This window comes from Chenopodium album, chromosome 10, assembly GCF_948465745.1.
Source record: "Chenopodium album chromosome 10, dcCheAlbu1.1, whole genome shotgun sequence".
In the NCBI taxonomy this organism is placed as follows: Eukaryota; Viridiplantae; Streptophyta; class Magnoliopsida; order Caryophyllales; family Amaranthaceae; genus Chenopodium; species Chenopodium album.
Window position 1 is genome coordinate 38,081,552 of NC_137843.1, and position 20,378 is coordinate 38,101,929.

At 35.8% G+C, this 20,378-nt stretch overlaps 1 long non-coding RNA gene across 1 annotated transcript; it reads left to right on the plus strand.

Annotated features, from left to right (window-relative positions):
* Nucleotides 1–7,444: 7,444 nt before the first annotated feature.
* Nucleotides 7,445–11,458, plus strand: LOC145563915 (uncharacterized). Its single transcript, XR_014094677.1, has 4 exons — nt 7,445–7,653; nt 7,748–7,937; nt 10,230–10,628; nt 11,121–11,458. It is a non-coding gene; the product is annotated as an uncharacterized LOC145563915 (long non-coding RNA).
* Nucleotides 11,459–20,378: the final 8,920 nt, after the last annotated feature.

Genomic DNA, 20,378 nt, shown 5'->3' on the forward strand with positions numbered 1-20,378 from the left:
AAGTATTATGAATGGTTTTTCATTTAAATTATTTTAATTGTAGAATCATGTCTTCAACTAACGACAACAACCTAATGTGCCCGGAACTTCCCGAAAAGTTACCATTTTGCTTGAATTTGGTGAACTTTAAGGAGTGAGAAGAAGAACTCCGAAAGACCCTCCGAAATTGCTACCTAGAGCATATTCTTGATATACCCATCCCGAGTTTCTACTCAAAAGGGGTTATGAGCGATGAGGCTCATAAGGAGTGGAGTTGTGATTGCAAAAGAGTCTTGCGACTCATGGCAAGCTCCATCCCGGAACAATGGAAGGGGAAGTTCTCCAACTATTTTCCAGACATGCCCTCAAAGCTCTAGAGGACATAGTCAATTTGAGGGTCACCAAGAGCATCAATCGCAACTATGATGGTCTCGTGGAGGAAGTGAATAGGTCACTCTCCAACATGAAGATTAAGCCACCGCAAGAGGGGTTCCTAGCCAAGGAAAGGAAAGAGGTATGGGCACAAGTCTACAATGCTAGACTAAGACCTGGAATGTCACTTCGAGCCCACGTGCTTCGAATGACAAGGCTATTCACTCACTTGGCGCTCATTGGAAAGTCAGTGGAGGATGAGCAAGCTGCTCTCATGCTAGTAAGCTCACTACACTCGGGCTATATCGCATTGAAGATGCGGCTAACTGCCAATTGTGACAAACTCACCTTCATGGAGGTTGTCAATGAGCTTCAAATGGCCGACCCTTGCGGAAATGATAGGCTCAAGTTTACTCTTAAGATAAAGAAGAAGGAGTTCAAGAACAAGGCAAGGATATGATGCTTCTACTGTAGTAGGCAGGGCCACTACAAGAGAGAATGTAGCATGTATTTGGAAGATGAGGCTAAGGGAAGAAAAATCTCCACCTCATGTATCTTCTTTATAAACTACACTTGAATACAAGCAATTCATAAGGTATTAGATACCATTAATGACTCACTACGTGATCCTATTTCAAGAACCAAGTGAGAAGGTCTTACCAAGTGGATGTGGATGTACAAGCGTAAGAAGAAGTTAATCTTTTCGGAAGGTTTGTAATCACATTGTTTGTCTTAACATAGAACTTGTTTAAGTTTTTTTTGTTAACCATTGATCTTTTGACGTTGGACGTCATGTTTTTGTTTTGATCACAAGACAATTGGTTTTAAAAGCCTTGAAGTTTATGGTATGACATGTTTATGTAAAATATGTGCTTTCTTTAGACAAACAAGTTTATAATGTGAATAATACCGCCAAAAGGGCTAAGACCATGGAATCAAATCAAACGTACTTGTGGCATTGTCGTCTTGGCCACATAAACATCAAACGCATCAAGAAACCTGTACATGAAAGTGTTCTTGACTCATTCAATTTGCAATCGTTTGAGAATTGCGAAGGATGTTAGGCAAGATGATTAAGCATCCATCCTCCAAGTTGGGAGAAAGGGCAGGAGACTTGTTGGCACTAATACACACTGATGTATGTGGACCAATGAGCTCCACCACAAGGAACAAACATCGATATTTAATCACCTTCACAGACGACTATAGTAGATATGGCTATGCCTACCTTATGTCGCATAAATCTAAATCGTTTGAAAAGTTCAAAGAACTTCAGAGTGAAGTTGAAAATCAGCTTGGCAAGAAATTCAAAGCCCTTCGATCGGATCGAGGTGGTGAATACTTGAGCCAAGAATTCGATGACCATCTGAAAGAAAGAGGTATACTTTCAGAATTGGCACCTCCAAGAACTCCTTAATGGAACGGAGTATCCGAAAGGAGAAATCAAACCTTGTTGGACATGGTACGATCAACAATGGGTCTTAGTGATCTTCCTATCCTTTCTAGGGACACGCACTTCTAACTACGGCACTAACACTGAACTGTGCTACATCAAAAGCTTTAGAAAAGACTTCATACGAGTTATGGACGAAGAAACCTCCTAGGTTGTCTTTTCTAAAGATATGGGGATGCGAAGCATATGTCAAGAAATTGATTTTTGACAAACTTCATCCCAAATTAGCCAAGGTTTACTTTGTGGGCTAACCAAAAGAAACCAAAGGGTATTACTGCTACAATAACTCTGAGAACAAAGTGTTTGTTGCTCGCGATGGTGTCTTTTGGAGAAGGAGCACCTTTCCAAAATGACAAGTGGGAGGAAAATCGAACTCGATGAAGTTCGAGAGGAAGAGCAACAAAATCATATTGACAGTCAAAGTGCTCAAACATCATCTGTTAACGTTGGTCAAAATGTGCAAAGTCAAATCGACAATGCAAATGCTCAGTCCGTTACCCTGCGTAGGTCTCAGAGGCCGAGATGTCAACCTGATAGATATCTTGGTATTGTATTAACCGAGAATCAGGACATCCTGGTGATGGATGGAGATGAACCGGCAACCTACAAGCAAGCGATGGCAAGCACCGACTCTGCTAAATGGAAAGAGGCCAAGAGATTTGAAATGGATTCCATGTTTGAAAATCAAGTCTGGGACTTGGTTGACTTACCCGAGGGTTACACACCTATCGAATGTAAGTGGATTTTCAAATTGAAAACTGACAAAGATGGAAATGTATTCATTTCAAAAGCTAGATTGGTAGCAAAAGGTTACAGGCAAATTCATGGTATTGATTACGATGAAACCTTTTCTCCAGTCGTAATGCTTAAATCCGTTCGGATCCTCCAAGCGATTGCTCCATATTACAACTATGAAATATGGCAGATGGACGTCAAAACCGCCTTCCTCAATGGGATTTTGGAAGAAACTATGTACATGACACAGCTTGAAGGTTTTGTCGACCAAAACAATGTTGGGAAAGTTTGTAAGCTTAAAAAGTCCATCTACGGGCTAAAGCAAGCTAGCAGAAGTTGGAATCTGCGATTCGATGAAGCCATTAGTAAGTTTGGTTTTATCAAGAATCCAGATGAATCTTGTGTTTACAAGAAGGTCAGTGGGAGTGACATCGCTTTCCTAGTCTTATATGTCGATGACATATTGCTCATTGGAAACAGCATTCCGATGTTAGAGTCTGTAAAGGCCTGGCTTGGAAAGTGTTTTTCAATGAAAGACTTGGGAGAGGCTCGGTACATATTGGGTATCAAGATCTATAGGGATAGATCAAAAAGGATGATTGGATTGAGCCAAAGTACTTATATTGATAAGGTACTGGCACGATCAACATGCAGGAGGCCAAGAGAGGTCACCTACCCATGTCACATGGCATAACCCTAAGCAAGAAGCAGTGTCCACAGACACCTGATGAGCGGGAAAGGATGAATCAGATTCCATATGAATCGCTAATTGGATTGATCATGTATGACATGATATTTACTATGCCAGATGTATTGTATGCCTTGAGTGCAATGAGCCGATACCAATCAGACCCAGGAGAGGCGCATTGGACTGCGGCCAATAATATCCTAAACTACACGAAGAGGAATTAGTTGTTGAAGGTTATACCGACGCAAGCTTCCAGACAGACAGAGACGATTTTAAATCGCAATCTGGATATGTGTTCCAGACAGGAGCGTTTAGTTGGAAGAGTGCAAAGTAGAGCACAATTGCAGATTCTACAACTAAAGCTGAATACTTGGCAGCTACTGAAGCGGCTAAAGAGGCTATTTGGATTCGTAAGTTCGTTGGTGAACTTGATGTTGTACCCTCTATCAAGGGTCTAATAGCCCTCTATTATGACAACAATGGAGCTATTGCTTAGGCCAGAGAGCCAAGGGAACATCAGAAGGTCAAACATGTCAAGCGACGATTTCACATGATAAGAGAATGGAAATCAGAGGGTGAAATCAAAATTTGTAAAGTTGGAACGGATGACAATGTAGCCGATCCACTTACTAAACATTTGCCTCAAGTGAAGCACAACAAGCACGTTGAGGCAATGGGAATCAGGCACGTTAGAGATTCGCTTTGATTTCCCTGTTTAGTGTTTTAATTAATTTTGAACATTTTAATGTAAGACACTAAGAAGAACCATTCAGGTTTTAGAGTAATTTAAATTTCATGCAATTTTATCACTCCGTTTTCTATTTCATTGTGGTTTAGGATTAAATAATGAGTCCATTCGATTCTGAGAATATTCAAAATAGGGTATCAAGACCAGTCTTGATAAGGAAACACCTATTCAGTGAACATTGGATACTATAATCGAAAATTATCCCTAATCGAGGTTATTTAAATGATGGACGATTAATGACCACTTGAGATTAGTGTGTAGTTTGATTTATAGCACCGTTTCTTGTGCTAAAAGGACATGATTGTCATGAATCAATTGCACAGGTATTGGTTTAGAACCAATACTGGATCGACCTATGAGAATACTTTAAGAGATTTAAACATCGTCATAAGTATACTTCTCATTATGGCTATCGGAACCTATTTCCTCGACCATAGTACTGTGAGTTCTCTTGTTTGAGTACTAGTCTGTTTTGATGTTAGTCAAACTTCTTCTGTAAAAGGGGATTATAACGTAACACTCGGGCGGCTAGGTCCTCTCAGTAAGAGAAGCTACATTACAAGATTGGGAATGTCCCCCTACTAAAAATAGGGAAGATGTCTTTGTTGTCTACGAGGCCTCTCGAAGAGCGAGACTGTAAAATGTATGGCCGTGCTCGGATGGATTTTAGAAATCATCTGTTTGTTGACAGTCGGACTCGGAATTGTTGACAGTCGGACTCGAATTTCGAGAAACACTTCTGGACGTAATAAGGATGACGAATAAATCTGAACTTATATTTCATGAAGAGACATTAAGTGACATAGGATAAAGGCTATACACTAAAAAGGCACTTGTCTGGAAGGACAAGTGGGAGATTGAAAGGAATGGTGTCCTTTGAACAAGTGTATTATTCCGATAGAGGGTTCAGAGCTGTTGAAAAGCCATTTATTCAGTAAGTTCAAGTGGTCGGAATGCCTAGGTGGAGGCCGCTTCCGATCAATAATATTAATGCATAATTAATATTACAGCTTAATCCTGACTGAAACCTTCGGGTCACACCCAAGAAACTAACGATCCGACGCGACGAATTAATCCGAAAGGAATTAATGAGTCACCCAAGTATTATGAACAAAGATGTCGGATTCTGAGCTTAGAGCGTTGGAACTGAATCTCAAAAGTCGAGCCAAAATTTAAAAATTGGCGATACGGGAAAATGCTTCAAGTAACAAGTAAAAACCCTAGCCACGCGAAGGCTAGGGAAGCGCGCCACGTGGCAGCGCACATGGCACTACGCCATGTGTCAAGACACGTGGCAGCCACCAAGTGGCACCGCGCCATGTTTGCAGCCACCAAATGGCACCGCGCCATGTTTGCAGCCACCAAGTGGCACCGCGCCACGTTGGCAGCCACCAGGTGGCAACACGCCACGTGGCAGCGTGCCATGTTGGCAATGCCATGTGGCAACGGGCCACGAACCCGGGTGACGGGTCATGGACGCGGGCCGAAGGATGGCGGCCCAACCGAACCCAACTTGGGGCTCAAGGTTGGGTGCCACATGGTTAGCTCACAGTGCATGTGAGTTTCCTTGGGGAGCAAGTGAGGAAGTGGTCCTCACCTAACCATGTGACACTTGTTACTTAGTTATTCCTTGGTTTATGTAACTAAGGATTGAATTCAACATTCTTTCCATGTGGGATCTTTTTGTGAAAAAGTCCCACATTGAAAGATAAGTGTAATTCACAAGGAAGCCTCCTTATAAATAGCCAAGGCATACCTTGGGATTGTTCACTTGAGTAAGGTGTTAGAAAAGGCATCTCCATTGAGAAAACCTTTAAACACATAAAATTACTCGAGTATTTGGTCGGGCTTAGCTAACCTCTCACACCTAGTCGGGGTTGAGTTGCGGGTGGATATCGTAGGAGGTTTTCGCCCGTGTGAGACTTAAAGCTTTCTCAAGTAAGAGCTCGGGGTACGAGCGAAGCACTCGTCAAAGGTAATCAAGTCTTTCCTTAATTCTTGTTAATTATGTTAATTATGTCTTTTGATTATATTAATTGTGAGTGTGATCTTGGCTCGGGTTTTATTCCGCGATGAGTCGGACTCATCAAAACCCAACACTATCTCAGCTAACTCTTTCTTCTTCTTCACTTCTAGTGCATAAAGGTTTACGGCTCTCCCATACACTTCATCCAAGGTTTCAAACACTTGCCCACACAACTTCAGCTGCAAATCAGTAGTCAAACCACTCTCAAACTTTCTAGCCTTTGCCTTCTCTGTAGCAATAGTCTCTTCAGCAAAACGAGACATTTCAATAAACTTTGTGTAGTATTCAGTGACTGACATCTCCTCCATCTTAAGGTATAAAAACTCCTCAGCCTTCTGCTTCTATAAGAAGTTAGGGTAAAACTTATCTCTCACTTTTTCTTGGAATTTAGTCCAATTGAATCCAGGTAATGCCCTAATGGTAGCTTCATTTTGTTGCCACCAAAGGTTAGCCTCGCTCCTCAGTTAATAAGTAGCACAACCCACCTTAGAATTTTCTGGGCATCCAACTGCCCCAAACAATTTCTCAAACTCCCTCAAACCAATTTTCCAATATGGTGGGGTCAGGCTCTCCCTGATAGGTTGGTGTTTTGCTTTGGGCCACCTTCTTAAAAATCTCTCCTTGAGCATCCCTATTATTAGTTGAATTCCTTGCCAACTGTTGGGTAACAGCTGTCAATTGCCTCACAACTTCACTCAAATCACCTCCATCATTATTGTTACCACTTCCTCCTGCCATCTTTCTTCTCCTGAATTAATTACAAAGGTCTATATTAGATATGGTCTTGGTTAGCTCTCAAGGTATACACTCATCTATTAATTAACACCCTTGAAACTTTCGCAATAAATTTGAAGCTAACAAATTGGGATAGCAAAAGCTAAAATTCCCTAAATTTGTAGTTTTACCAATCAATTATTGATCGCTAACCAACCATACATTTAATAAAGCATCACATAAATAAATAAAAATAATTCCCATAGATTAGAAATAATTTATTGGGGTGCTTTTGATTAACGATTGGCTCATTGGAATAGTGATATGAAATGAACAATTTTGGGAACTGAAAGGAATTTTTTGTCAATACAATAAATTAATTGACAAGGAAATAAATAGAATTTTATTAATTATAAAGGAAATGAATAGAATTACTGAAATAAAATGAGTTCTAAAAACTTATGCAATACATAAGCTCACTGACTCACTGTGGTCATGCCACTTATTACTTCACACTAGTGGAAAAATTGTCATTTGTAACACCCTATTTGTAACGGGCAAAATAACAGTCCATTACAAATAAAACAACTTAGTGGTACGAAAATAGTATTCGTAACGGGCAAAATGATGCCCGTTACAAAAAATTCGATTGGTGTTTGTAATAGGCACCAGTTTCCAGATACAAATAGGTTTGAGGTTAAAAAACCCGAAGCGTCTAACATCCTTTTTCACTCCTCATTTCAAGCGGCCGTCATGTACACTCTCTCTCCTCTATCTCACTCACTATCTTCTTCCTTCAATGGCGATTTTTCTCACTTCACACTCCTTACCTCCATTTTCTTTCTCCCCCTCCATTAACCTCCCTTCATTTTCAGCCCTAATTACGATTCTGATGATGCGATAGAGGATCTGGTGTCTTCCTCAACGAAGTTTTCTTGGTAATTTCCCCCTTTTTTGGATTTTTGATTTGATTTAATTCTTTTTTTTTTTACGGTTTTCATTTTGATTTTTGTTTATTTTGGAGTTGATTAGGTGAGAAAGGAAGAATGATTTGGTGTTTGAGAATTGCCGGTGATTGCTGGTGAGAATAAGGAGCTTTGGATGATAGTGGTAGGGATGATGATGCCGATGTCGCGCGGGGGAGTTTAGGGGGAGGTATGATTTGGATGGAATGAGATGGGGATGATGATGGAGTTATGTTTGGGGGTTCTGCTCAATCAAGGTATACTATAATAAGTTTTTAATTTGTTAGTGAAATTCAAAAAATGATTCATGTGTTAATCTTTTATATTTCTAAAGAATTGCATGTGTTGTGAGTTAATGTTAGTGTTGTATTCCATGTTCAATTTGATGCTGCTTGTTTTAGAAGAACATATTGTGATGGTATAAATAATAATAATAATAACTTAAGGAGTATAATCTTTTATATCGCTGTAGAATTGCATACTTGTTGTGAGTTAATGTTAGTGTTGATTCTATTTAATGCTGCTTGTTTTCGATACTATCGTCTCTTAGATTATTTAGGCTAGATATATAAACTAATAGAGGCCAATATTTAATAACAAAATGACTTGATATTATCATCTTGAAATTTGTAATTGAAGATATAGAAGAGGGGACAGATTTCTGTAACTTAAACAATGTTAGAAGGGAATTAAAAAGAAGAAGCGGCTAAGGATGTCTCAAAAGCTATTCTTTAATTCTTTTAGCTGAACTTGACCTCTATGTACCTTGTTACATGTTGTAGCTTTATGAACACAACTTTTAAATTAGGACCAAAAACATGTAAAATGTATCTTAAATGACTGAGCTTGGGAGCTGAACTTATACCCTAATGTTACTATTTAAGTGGATCTGCATGAAGTAAAAAGGATCTTGAACTTGATTAATGTAGTACTTACCAATTTGATGTTGATCTCATGTTAGGAATGACGCTTGGTTAGCTTCTTATGTTGTAGTGTTGATTATTAATGTATTAGTTGATTGTTAATTTGCAAAATGAATTGAATTATAAAACTTGATTTATAATTGAGATCTTACAAAATGTACTCATGAAATGGAATTTGAACATTGTGAATTTTACTTACTATAAACTGGTGTAAAGAATTATTGTATTGGATTTTTTAAAATTATATAGTTTTGATTCATTCTTTCGTTGAGGCTGAATTTGGCTGGTTGATTTAAGGAATGTTTGTAGTTGGAATTTTTAAATGTTAATCTGATAATAATTTACATGAACTGATTTCAAATTTTTGGTTCAGAGCTATTGTTTTATGCTTGTTATAGTGATCTAACGATCTATAAATGCTTGTTATATTGATCTAACGATCTATATATGCTTGTGAAGCTGTTGATTTAGATTATTCTTCTAGTAAAATAAGATGTAAGTTCTTTAGATTATTTTTTCCATCATGTTATTGGTTTTATTTGTTGTGTCTGACACCTCCTTTCTTTGAAGGTGTATAAAATTATTATCTATCACGAATCAATTTTTTGAGATTATTGGAAGTCATAATCTTGAATTATTGTAGTTGCTTTATATGGATACATTGGTTGATTGGCATGTTGCTTTCAGTGTTAATGAGCAATAGATATATTACTTTGACACTTCTGTTAATGTAATTCTTTGAGATATATTGCTTTATATGGGTATATAAGTACTGATTTTTTTTGTTTATTGTGGACTATTGTTGAACTAGAGATGCAAAAGTAGCTTTTAACAGATGTACTTTGTCCGGATCTATGGCTGTTGCATTGACATTTATTGTAATAACCTGAATTTTTAAGATAATTAATCTGTATCACATATTCACTAATGCTGTCACTATTTTATTGGGTATTATACTTGGAAACAAAAATGAATCTTTTCATCTTTTGGTATCTGTTTCTTTAAAGAATTTTGATATTGAAAATGAGAGGGTCTGTAAAGCTGATTGATTTTGATGAATTTGCAGTATTTATAAAGGTGTAACCAAAGCAAATGTTTCTATAAATGAGATAAACCAGATTGCTCGGGTGCTTTCACCTTTCTCATTCTATTTTAACTATCAGAACAATTCTAAATGTATCAGAACATTTCTAAATGAATATCTATTTGAGTTAGGGACCATATAGTCTTATTTTTATTTAATTTGGACAATGGTGATTGAAGTTGCAATTACATTATTATGATGATTAAGTTGAAGAAGTGTTTAATTTTTGATGGCTTAAGGCTTAAAGCAGGCTAGAAACGTGGTTGCAATTATTTGTGGTTTATGGAGGGAGGATAGTCTTATATAGTGTATAGCTTGTAGGTAGCAGAATAAGTAATGCTCATACATGTCTTGCATTAAATAGAGAGTTGACTTGATATGGAATTGACTAGCCTTATGCTTAGCTCTTGGTATATATTATTTTTTTAACTTTAATAAATAATATAGGCATGTTGTGTTTGATTCCTCACCAGTGTAGTTTGCCTTTTTTTACTTCAGATCTATCGATTTTTTTATTCTGATTTTGGATCTTTCTTTTCTAGTTTGGGTATGGTGATGAGTAAACCGAGAGTACAGCAAGATATGCTACTCAGATCTTCTCAGGCGGCTTCAACAATTCAACACAGTTGGTAGTGCTTCCTCCAGTTCCTCCGCTGCCCCCCTTTGCTGAAATCATGCCCAAATTAAATAACAACATGAACAACCCCAAAAAGAACAACAATCTGCTGTTGTTGTTGCTGAAACAGTTTCGAATTATGAGCAAACGAGAGAGCAACGGATTAAAGAAAACCGTGAACGTTTACTGAAAATTGGCATTGTCGATCTCTCTCTTCAACTTAAGTCCATTGTTGCTACTAAACGAACACCAAGAAGAACTCAGTTTGACCAAAATACCCCTCTCAAGTCTCCGGCTTCGAGTCCCACTGAATGTCGTCATCCAGGTATCTTGCCTTCTTCATTCTATTTGATTTTGCTTTGATTCCACAATTAATTTTTTGGCATTATTTTTTTTTTGATATTTTATTAGTGGGGTTTTGAGATTTGATTAGATGGTGTTGAAGATTTAAAGTAGGATTTTTAGTAGACATTATAATTTTGAGAATTTGTTGTGGGTTGTGACAATTTTTAAGAAATTGTTCAGGTTGATTAATTCGGTTTTATAGATTTAATTTCTTAACAATTTCGGATAAAATTGGTCTTTGAATTGATATAATCATCTATGGGAGTTGATTGATATATTATGTAAGGTACAAAACCCAATTTGTTTGCCGGATTACTCAAAATTTGAGCTTTTTTTCCAATTGATGACCATCATTTTCTCTCTTATCCTCACTTAATCTCCTCCCATCTCTCCATCTATTTCTCTCATATCCTCTTCACTTAATAAATGTTATGTTTTAATGTTTAAAACTATTGACTGAAGTGTATTATAGATCTAATGCAGGTTTTAATTCCTCTAAGAAATGTCAAGCAAACCAGCCAAATGTAAAGAAGATGCCGAAAAACTACCTTCAAGTCACAACAATTTAGAAAAGTGGTGGAAAATCATTTGAATCTAATCTTAGTTATAGCAATTAGCAAGAACATGACTTGTTTTTAATTTCTTTAATTGATAAAATCATTTGAATGTTGTATAGCTTTTGCTAATAGAATTTGAACTGTATACTTGTATAAATTATTTTTTAAAATTATTTATTTTTTGTAATTGATAAAATCATCAAGCTATCCAGCATATGCTGGATTTTATAATAGTAATTAAAATTTGGCAGCAGACTAGCAGGTATCACCTGCTGCATTTTTTTTTTTTTTAATTTGGGTTCAATTGTATTTGTAACGGGCAGTCAAATTGTCCGTTACAAATAACGGGTCATTCGTAGCTGGCACTTTGACTGTCTGTTACGAATAACCCGTTATTTGTAACGGGCAATCAAACTGCCCGTTACAAATTACCCGTTATTCGTAATGGACAGTTTGACTGCCCGTTACAAATAACATATCCTATCCGTAACGGCAGCATACGTAACGCCCGCTGCCCGTTACGGATAGGCTATTTTTGCCCGTTACGGATAGCTATTTTTCCACTAGTGTCACTAGAACTGAAAGAAATGTTAAACGAAAATGAAACTAAGAATCCTTAATGAAAAGAAACCATAAAAGTCTAATCCTTTCGGACGTTGTCCCTCTTATCAGCGGACTGTTTGTAACTTCCAGGATCGAACTTAGGATCCTTTGTCTTCTCCATGGGTTCGGGTGACTTTGGTTTAGGCTCTACTTGCACGAACTCTCCCTCTTCCTCTTCATCAGATGAAATATCAATTATTATTGGGGTTGGAGGTGGATTTGGATCAGATATCTCCATAAGGGAACTGTTAACAGTGTTATTACTCTCTTTCATCGCTTCTCCCTGTTCTTGTTCTCCATTTGCCCCTGATTGATTTCCCGTGGAAGAATAACTACTTGATTGATAGCTAGAAGAAGGGGGATTATTCCCCACTGGATTGTCATAGTAGTAGTCTGGATAAGGAATGTGCAAACGTTGACAATGGGTTTTCTCGACCCTAATGAGATAAGTGATGAAGAATCGATAATCTGGATACCATTGACCAAAGAAAGCCTTATGCTTAGAATAGTTTGGGATGTTCCCTGGAAGGTAGAAATCAGAGAACTTTACCTTAATAGCAAGATATGGAGGCTCATCCGGAAGGCAATGGACGATCATAGCAGAGATACGATCAAGGAGGTCATAAAGTTTGTTTCCAAGGACGTTACTCATATAGGAACAATAGTAACGAATTTTCTCCACATAATCGTAGAGATGTTCATTGTTTTTCTTGACTAGAGTACCAATTTGGGTGTTTTTGGAAGGAAGGTTCAACATCCTGTAAAAGAAAAGACTTAGAAAAGAATTCTCTTTCCCAAAAAAAACAAAATAATATAGTTCTTGCATGAGTTAGGTTCAATGTTCAATCAAACAATTTTTTTTATTTCTAATCACATAAATACATATTCACAAGTAATCCATTCACATGATTAAACATCACAACCTAAATATTAATCCACACAAGAACATGATTATTTCTAACTTATATGCCCAAATTCCTTCCTACCCAAGCTCACCAACATGCTTTCAAAACCTTTGCGTTAGTCTCACAAACATAATATAATAAAATAATGAAAGCAATAAACACATCATAAACTTATGGAAACTAGTATGATTCGCTCTTCACTCATGCCCATCATGAATATGATTCATCACCTGAAAAGCTTATATCTACTCGTTTCCACTACTCTCCATTAAAAATGGATAATCCCCCATCATGAATATGATTCATCACCTGAAAAGCTTATATCTACTCGTTTCCACTACTCTCCATTAAAAATGGATAATCATAAGGCCAAGGTAAAGACAAGGCCAACAACACACAAACACACAATCAACAAAGCTAAGAACATAAGCGTAATTAAACACACTAACATGCTTTCACCTATCAACACACAACTTACCTCGTTGCACCTGTTTACAAGCACACAAAATACAACAAGACTTCTCAGCTAAGTAACTAAATAATTTATTTAGTATTGATTACGCATCAAACGAGTTTCCCCTCTAACCTGCCCCAATAAAGGGGTACTAACACGGGAGCTAACCGTGCCAGCATAAAATAACCACTCGTAAGTGGTGGAATTCCTGCGCATAATAATAAAAGGAAAATACAGCGTCCTGTACTCCCAGTAGAAGTTATGTTTAAATATAAAACCCCATAACTCCCCCCATATGTTCATACTCAAGGTATATGCGTTCCAAGAGTTTTGGTGCGTAATCTCTTTCACTTTACGTTATTTACATATTATTAAACTTGATGATGACTCTCAAAACATAACAAAATCAAACATTACAATTATCCAAATAATTAAATATTCCAATTTAATTCTTGAATAATTAATGACCACATAATATTTAATGTTGAACCCTTTTTAAATCTACCTCGGTATCAAAGACACTTTAAACGCGTAATGCACCAAAATTCCTATCCCTCGGTGTTAGAAACTCCTTAAGTGCACAAAAGCACCAACATATAATTTATTCCTCGTGTACATGGACACTTAAATAGCTCTTTCCTCATGGTTATTGCATCAATAAAAATTATATGAACCATAATAAAATTCCTTTTTAATGTTACAAACCAAATTAAACATGTAGTTTAATTAAACATGCTCTCTATCATACCAATAATAAAGTGTCGTTCATATATAACATGCCCAAAATAATTATTTCCATTCAATAATCTATCACAAATAAATCATGTTTCATAATTCAATCACCAATATCAAAATCTAGCATGATGCTACTTAGGATTAAATAATCACGCCTAGCATTTTACTATATCATCAAAAATATGCTAAGTACGCAAACGTACCTCATATACGATCTTAAAATCGCCAAAACTAATAGAAATCGCTTACTTCAAAGTCTCCTACAAACCAAAATCATAATATGGCATAAAAATCTACTCCACACAAATTTCCAGCAATATATACTCTTATTAAACCACTCATAATTTAATTAAAACAAGCTGAAAATTAACTTAAACCTCATACTTTAATCCCAATTAATGGGTGGTCAAAATTCCTTCAAAAAACGCAATTTTTAGCATACTAACAAAAATTCCAACAATATTAATTAATGAAAACTTGCTATAATTATACGTTAAAACCCTTAAATTAAAGGTTTAAACCACCCTAAATGATATTCCTTCAATAATCAGTTATTTATAAATCTAAGATTTCAAAAATTGGGGCTTTTTAATTAAATTTAAAATCTGAAAATTAATTCACATCATACTTAATATTATTCATCATAAAACCATCACAAAACTCATTATTTATAATTAGATCTAGGATTAAACAAAAGAAAATAATAAAAAAAAAAGAATAATTATTTTTTCGAAAAAGGGTGGCCGGACAGCAGCCACGGCACCACTGTCGTGCTGCTGGTGGCGCCGCCGCTGCTTCCGGCTGCTGCTGGTGGTGGCCGGCGGCCCACCGTGTAACACCCTAGAAATTCTTTTCTTTTAAAATACCTGTTTTGCCCTGTTTAAAACTTTAAATAGGAAAATCTAAGATATTACTGCCACCGTGGAAACGGTTAAGGCAAGTATCAAAGACACGCAGCGGAAGACTCTCCTTTTAAATATTTAAAAACGACTCAACTTAAAAAGTCAACCAATCAAAAGCAAAGTCAAACCTAAAGAAAAATAAAGTCAACCTACAACTTGGAACCATTGTAGGCCCTTAACAAAACAAATTCAATTTAAAAACCTTTACGTTAGTCTCGCAACAATAATATTATAATATATAAAATGCAATAACACATCATAATCTTATGGAAACTAGCATGATTCGTTCTTCACTCATGCCCATCATGAATATGCTTCATCACCTGAAAAGCTTCTCTCTACTTGTTTCCACTACTCTCCATTAAAAATGGGTCATCATAAGGCCAAGGTAAAGACAAGGCCAACAAACACACAAACACACAATCAACAAAGTTGAGTACATAAGCGTATTTAAATACACTAACATGTTTTTACCTATCAACACACAACTTACCTTGTTGCACCTGTTTTCAAGCACATAACATACAACAAAACTTCTTAACTAAGTAACTAAACAATTTATTTAGTTTTGATTACATGTCGAACGGGTTTCCCCCTAACCTGCCCCAATAAAGGGGTACTAACACGGGAGCTAACCGTGCCAGTATAAAAGAACCACTCGTAAGTGGCGGAATTCCTGCGCATAATAGTAAAAGGAAAATACAGCATCTTGTACTCCCATTAGAAGTTATGGTCAAATATAAAGTCGCATAACTCCCCCTTATGTTCATACTCAAGGTATATACATTCCAAGAGTTTTGGTGCGTAATATCTTTCACTTTACGTTCTTTACAATTTATTAAACTTGGTGATGACTCTCAAATCATAATAACATCAAACATTATAATTATTCAAACAATTAAACACTCCAATGTAATTCTTGAATAATTAGGGACCACATAACATTTAATGTTGAACCCTTTTTAAATTACCTCGGTGCCAAAGACACCTTAAACGCATAATGCGCCACAAATCCTATCCTTCGGTGTTAAAAACACCTTAAGTGCACTAAGGCACCAACATACAATATTTTCCTCGTATTCATAGACATTTATATAGCTCCTTCCTCATGCTTATAGCATCAATAAAAATTATATGAACCATAATAAAATTCCCTTTTAATATTCCAATCCAAATTAAACATTTAGTTTAATTAAACATGTTTTCTATCATGCCATAAATAAAAGTGTGGTTCATACTCAACATGCCAAACTATTATTTTCCAATCATTAATCCATCACAAATAAATCATGCTTCATAATTCAATCACCAATATCAACCAAATCACAATTACCATTCATAATCTAGCATGATACTACTTGTAATCAATTAATCACATCTAGGATGCTACTACGTCATCAAAAATATGCTAAGTACGCGAACGTACTTTGAATACGATCTTAATATTGCCACAACTAATAGAAATCACTCACTTCGAAGTCTCCTACAATTTAAAATAATAATAGAGCATTAAAATCCACTCTACACAAATTTTCAGCAATATATACTCTTATTAAACCACTCATAATTTAACTAAAACAAGCTGAAATTTTATTTAAAACCTCATACTTTAATCCCAATTAATGGATAATTAAAATTCCTTAAACAAACTTGATTTTTAATACACTACCAAAAATTCAAGCAATATATATTGATGAAAACTTGTTGTAATTAGGCTTTAAAACACTTAAATCACATGTTTAAACCACTCTAAATCATAATCCTTCAATAATTAATTATTTAAGAATCTAGGGTTTCAAAATTGGGGCTTTTTAATTAGAATTAAAATCTGAAAATTAAATTACATACTATTTATAATCAAACATCATAATATTAATCACAAAACTCATATTTAACAATTAGATCTAAGGTTTAACAAAAATTAAAACAAAGAACGAATTATTTTTTTTTGAAGGGGAGAGGGAGCAGCAGGACAATAGGCCGGCGCCACTGCCGGCTGGTGCTGCTGGTGGCCGGCGGCCCACCGGTGGTGGTGGTGGCCGGCAATGGTGAATGGAAAACAAGGGGAAGGGGAAAAAAAGAAAGAAAGAAAAAAGGAGAAAAATAAAGGAGAAGAGAGAGAAAGTTTACCTTGGGTTTTCTCCACTCTGGGCAAAGTTTAATTTGCTCAAGTGTTGAATATTTATACCCCTTTCTCTTGAAACCCTTCTTACCTAAACTTTCCCTATTTACTCTTTCCTAATCCCTTTCCTAATAAAACTTTACTAAAATAAAATTTTCTTAAATTAAACCCCAACTTTAATAAAATATATAATTAAATAAACTTTTCTTTTATAAAATATTTCCAAACTTATTTAAAATAAATAATTAAAATTCCATAAATAAAACATTTCAAAATATTTAAATACTCCACAAAATACTTATTTTAAATCAAAATTTGTATAAAAATATGGGGTATTACACACCAGTGGTGGTGGTGGCCGGCGGTGGTGAGTGCCAAAAAAGGGGAAGGGGAAAAAGAAAGAAAAAGAAAAAGAAAATAAAGGAGAAGGGATAGAAAGTTTAACTTGGGTATTCTCAACTCTGGGCAAAGTTTAATTTGCCCAAGTGTTGAATATTTATACCCCTTTCTCTAGAAACCTTTCTTACCTAAACTTTTCCCTTTTTTAATCTTTTCTAATCCCTTTCCTAATAAAACTTTACTAAAATAAAACTTTCCTAAATTAAATCCCAACTTAATAAAATAATTAATTAAATAAAACTTTCCTTTTATAAAATATTTCCAAACTTATTTAAAATAAATAATTAAAATGCCATAAATAATTTATTTCAAATTATTTAAATACCCCACAAAATACTTATTTAAAATAAAATACATAAAAAAATACGGGGTATTACAGCCTTTTTCTTCATAGGGCATCTCTCGCGCCTGGTCGGTAGCGAGATAGGGCGAGGCTATGCTTCTTTGTTCTTCCGCCTCGCCCGTTCGGGCGCGCTTCAGGGCGAGGGCTGCCCGGTCGGGTGGACTACTTGGGCATTGCTTTGGACTCTCGTTTGGGCTTCAATTCTTAGCCCAATCCGGATTTCCTCTTTGGGGCTTGATAACTCAGTCCAAATGCCTCATTTCCTTCTAAGTTGAGCCCTTAATCACCGATTTGATGACTCTAACCGACCTTGGGCTATGAAAGACGGTTAATATCTTATAGTGCTCGTAATGGCTCCAAATAAAACCAGGAAAATGCTCCAAATCTGCAATTTCCTACAAAATACTACCAAGACTACGAAAACACTTGAAAACACATATTAGTAATAAAAGTGGCTCTAAAAATCCAAGAATACTCCTAATTATGACCAAGGGACGGGATTAAATCATTATACAAAATAGACATATCAATTATACACCAAACCCTTATTCCCCTAAATCTGATATTCCCAATTTTCCCACTTCCCAAAATCCCAACTACTCGTATTACAAATCCCCAAGATCCAACCACACTAAAAAACGAATAGTACCCCAACAGTAAAAGTATACCTTGCAAATATTCAACAATTTTAACCTTTAGGTTTTGACGAAAGTGAAAATTGGTCGATTTCTTGTGTAATTTTGTATTGTTTCTTATTTGTGGGTGTCGTATCTACCAAATTAAGGTTGGTTACTTTCTTATTATCCTTTGTTATTCTTTAATGTTTTAATTTTTGTCCTTGATTTGGTTGTTGAATGTTGATACTTTTAATAAATTTTGCAATTGAAATTGATATGAATTATATAATCTGTTGAATATTGCACATTGATAATTTGTTACGGTGGTACTTTATTACTATTTATAAATTGTAAATTTGTTTGAGGGAATGAGGAATTATCAATTAATTGTAAATCTATATAAAATAATTGTATCTTGTTAAAGTAATTGTAAAAAATCTAATTATACTTATTTAAAATTACAGTATGAAGAGAACAAAAACAAGAGATATTAAAAGTTTTTTTTCAAAAAGAGTTCATAAAGAATTTGGTGCTACTCTAGTCCTAATCCTCCCCAATCTCAAGCAAATCAACCTGATTTTTCTCAAAAAAATTGATAATCCTCCATCTCATGAAACTGAAAATAGCCCTCAAATTTTAGGAGGTGAAGCAGAAATTGGAGCTAGTTCAAATCCTAGGACTGAAGCTCCAAACGATGAAGAAAGATTAACTGTGGTTGATGTTATAAATCTTCCTCATGACCCCCAGGACTAAAAAAAAAAAAAAAGATATATGAGTTTCATCCAGATGACATGGATCTTGTTAGGTGAGCATATATTCAAAGAAAACTTTGCCAGCCTAAAGACTATGAATTTCCTCAGACCTTTTAGGGCGAAAATGCATCGATTTAACCCTAATTGGTTTAAAAAGTATAAATCTTGGCTTGAGTATAGTGTTGAAAAGGATGCAGCTTTTGTTTTCCTTGCTATTTATTCAAGAATGAAAATTCACTGGGTGGAGATGCTTTTGTAAGTGGTGGATTTAGAGCTTGGAATAAAACAGATGCATATGATAAGCATATTGGAGGACATATGAGTGCCCACAATCAAGCTATGGGGAATTAAAATGCTTTTAAAATTCAGAATGGTTCCATTGCATCTGGTTTATCTAAGCAAACTGAGGATACTATGAGTAAGTATCGAAAAGACTACAAGCTTCTATTAAGTGTTTGAGGTGGTTATTACTTCAAGGGTTACCCCAACGTGGTCATGATGAAAGTGAGTCTTCGACGAATCAAGGTAATATTTTAGAACTTCTGAAATTTCTTGCAACTGAAAATTTTGATGTTCGGCAAGTAGTTCTTGAAAATGCTCCGGGTAACTCTCAAATGACATCTCCTACTATTCAAAAGACATCATTAACGCTTGTGCAAAAGAAAGAACCAAAGCAATAATTGATGAATTGGGAAGTGATTTTTTTGCTATTCTTGCTGATGAGTCTAATGATATATTTGATAAAGAACAAATGGCTCTTTGTTTGCGATACATAAATAAAAGAGGAGAGGTGACTGAGCGCTTTCTTGGTATTATCCATGTTGCTGATACCAAATCTCTGACACTAAAAGATGCAATTGAATCTTTACTTATAGAGCATTCTCTCACTTTTTCTAAATTTCGTGGTCTAGGTTATGATGGTGCCAGCAATATGCAAGGTGAAATTAACGGCCTTAAAACTTTAATTAAAAGTGAATCTGAATCTGCATATTTTGTTCATTGTTTTGCCCATCAACTCCAATTAACTCTTGTTGCAGTAGCTAAGAAAAATGCTGATTGTGGGTGGCTATTTGTTGATGTGCTTGCACCACTATTGAATTTTTTGGGTGGTTCACCTAAGAGAAAAGAATTTCTTCGACAAAAACAGGCTGAACATCTTGCGGAGGCACTAACCTTGGGTGAACTTGAATCGGGAACTGGTTTAAATCAGGAGCATAGCTTGAGTAGACCCGGTGATACTCATTGGGGTTGAGACTTTAGAACCATTTTGAATGTGCTTAATTTGTATCCCACAATTCTTGAGTCACTGGATGACATTGGAGCTATTTCTGATCGTGTTGA